We start from the raw sequence: 2,243 nt of genomic DNA, 5'->3' as shown, positions 1-2,243 counted from the left end.
AAGCTCTAGCAGTATTAAGTAGAGGGCGACCAAGAATAATTGGGACATTAACATCCTCCTTCATATCCATAACCACAAAGTCAACTGGAAAAACGAATTTCCCAATTTTAACGAGGATGTCTTCTACGATTCTCTTTGGGTGCGTCACCGAACGATTAGCCATGTGGTTGGTCATCGTTGTAGCCTTCATTTTATGAATATTCAGTTTTTAATAGAATGAATATGGCATCAAATTTATGCTGGCCCCAGAATCGGCTAAAGCATATGTCTTCAAGTTGTTACCAAACTCACATGGAAGAGTGAGGCGTCCAGGATCTCCCATCTTCTTAGGTATGTATCCCAATACCACTCTTGAACTTTGTTCACTAAGAATTACTTTAGAGTTCTTCTTTAATTGTTGACGAGTGTCTATAAGATCTTGTAGGAACTTCGCGTATTCTGGAATTTTTGAAAGTGAATCGATAAAAGGGGTATTAATAGGAATACCCTTTATTTGCTGAATAAATTCTAGATGTTCCCTTTCCAGTGGACTTAGATGTGCTCGAGACGGAAACGACAAAGGTGGTCGGTAAGCCCGAACGGATTCTGAACTTTTATGTTCAGACCGAGCCCACGTCATGAGCATGGCGGGCTCACGACGTGAGTCTGGTGTTTCACCAATAATTTCGTTTTCGAGCTTCGACTTCTTTGGCTTTGGTCCGTATGGCTTTGGTTCCACTTCTAGTGCTTCTAGGAACTCAGAGATGGCGTCTTCTTCAATATCTATCATCATAACATGGTAATTTGTCTTCTTTTCGGGAAATTGGGGAGATTATCTCTCATTCACCAAAGTAGTAAGTTGACCAAGTTGAGCTTCAAGGTTGTGGATGGAGGCTTTTTGATTCCTTAATGATGTTTGCTGGTCAATCATCATTGCTTGCTGATTTTTCATCATAGTTTGATGCTCCTTTATCATTATTCTTTGATCCTTCAATGCTGCATCCGTATCATCATGCCTTTTTTCTGAAGCTTCCATAAATTTCATTAACATGGTCTCTAAATTAGCTTTCTTCTCAGCTGGTGGTTGCTCTTTTTGATAAAAGCCTCGGCCAGTCTGTCTAAATTTCTCCTCCTTTTGCTTCTTATATTCATCGTACGGCAGCCACTCCTTCTTTGGTTTTCTCCAATCTTTATCATACTTGTCCCCACTCGAGTAGCAAACTTGAGCCTTCTTGTTCCCATATTCATCCAAATGGCAATCCTTAGTCAAGTGTGGCCCACTGCATCTCTCACATCCAACTCTTATTGCATGAATTGATTGGTCCATTTGGGTCAATCTTCGGTCCATAATATTTAGCATTGCCATCATAGCAGCCATCTCTTCAGCATGTGCACTTCCACTGCCTTTTGCTCCATCTTGTCTTGGGTTGTGGTACTCACGAGAGTGTTTTGCGAATTCTTCAACTAACTCCTTGACCTCCCTTAGATTTTTCTTTGTCAACGGTCCTTGAGAATCTAGGAGTTCCCTTGTCATAACATTGACCCCATCATAGAAAATAGACATCTCTTGTTGAACATTAAGATCATGTTGAGGACAATTCCTTAACAATCCTTTGTAACGCTCCCAAGCCTCGTATAGTGACTCCCCCGGTTGTTGCTTAAAGTTGGCTATTGCCTTCTTGAGTTTAGCAATCTTGGATGGTGGGCAAAATTGGTCCAAAAATTGTTCGCGCATCTGAACCCAAGTAGTGATTGTACCAGGTGGAAGTGCTTTTAACCAATCTTTAGCAGCTCCCTTAAAAGTAACGGGAAGTATACTTAGCAAGATGGTATCTCTATTACCATTCGGGACATTAAAATAATCCGCAATGTCATTGACCTCATCTAGATGTTTAAAAGCATCCTCATCATCCTTTCCATAAAATGGAACATCCTTAAGTGCAGTAAGGATGTGTCCCTTTAACTCGAATGTGGCAGTGGCAGGAATTGCGGGTTGTACTAATCCTGGATCAACATCCTCTCGAATACGCTTCTTGTAAGCACCCATTGACATTTCTTCAATGTTCGCCATTTCGTTCATTGGCTCGTGTTCGGGTTCGCTCGTATATAGTCCAAACTCGTTCTCGGACTCGTATTCAGATTCGTTTGGGATAGGTATTTGATCTAAGCTTTCAACCTTGCTCTTGTCCTTTGTAGATGAGCTCGATTCTCCGGTTTTCTTCCCCGACTTCGTTGAGAACACTGACTTGAGTTCTTGTAAAGGT

General features: G+C 41.3%; 1 non-coding gene across 1 annotated transcript; it reads left to right on the top strand.

The window, feature by feature from the left end:
* The first annotated feature begins 1,559 nt into the window (after positions 1–1,559).
* On the top strand, positions 1,560–1,666 carry LOC145123023 (small nucleolar RNA R71). The gene has a single exon (XR_013714903.1). It is a non-coding gene; the product is annotated as a small nucleolar RNA R71 (small nucleolar RNA).
* Positions 1,667–2,243: the final 577 nt, after the last annotated feature.

The sequence above is a fragment of the Lactuca virosa genome, chromosome 6 (genome assembly GCF_052849685.1).
Source record: "Lactuca virosa cultivar CGN04683 chromosome 6, Lactuca_virosa_CGN04683_v6, whole genome shotgun sequence".
NCBI classification, from domain to species: Eukaryota; Viridiplantae; Streptophyta; class Magnoliopsida; order Asterales; family Asteraceae; genus Lactuca; species Lactuca virosa.
This window is presented reverse-complemented; position numbering and strand designations above follow the sequence as displayed.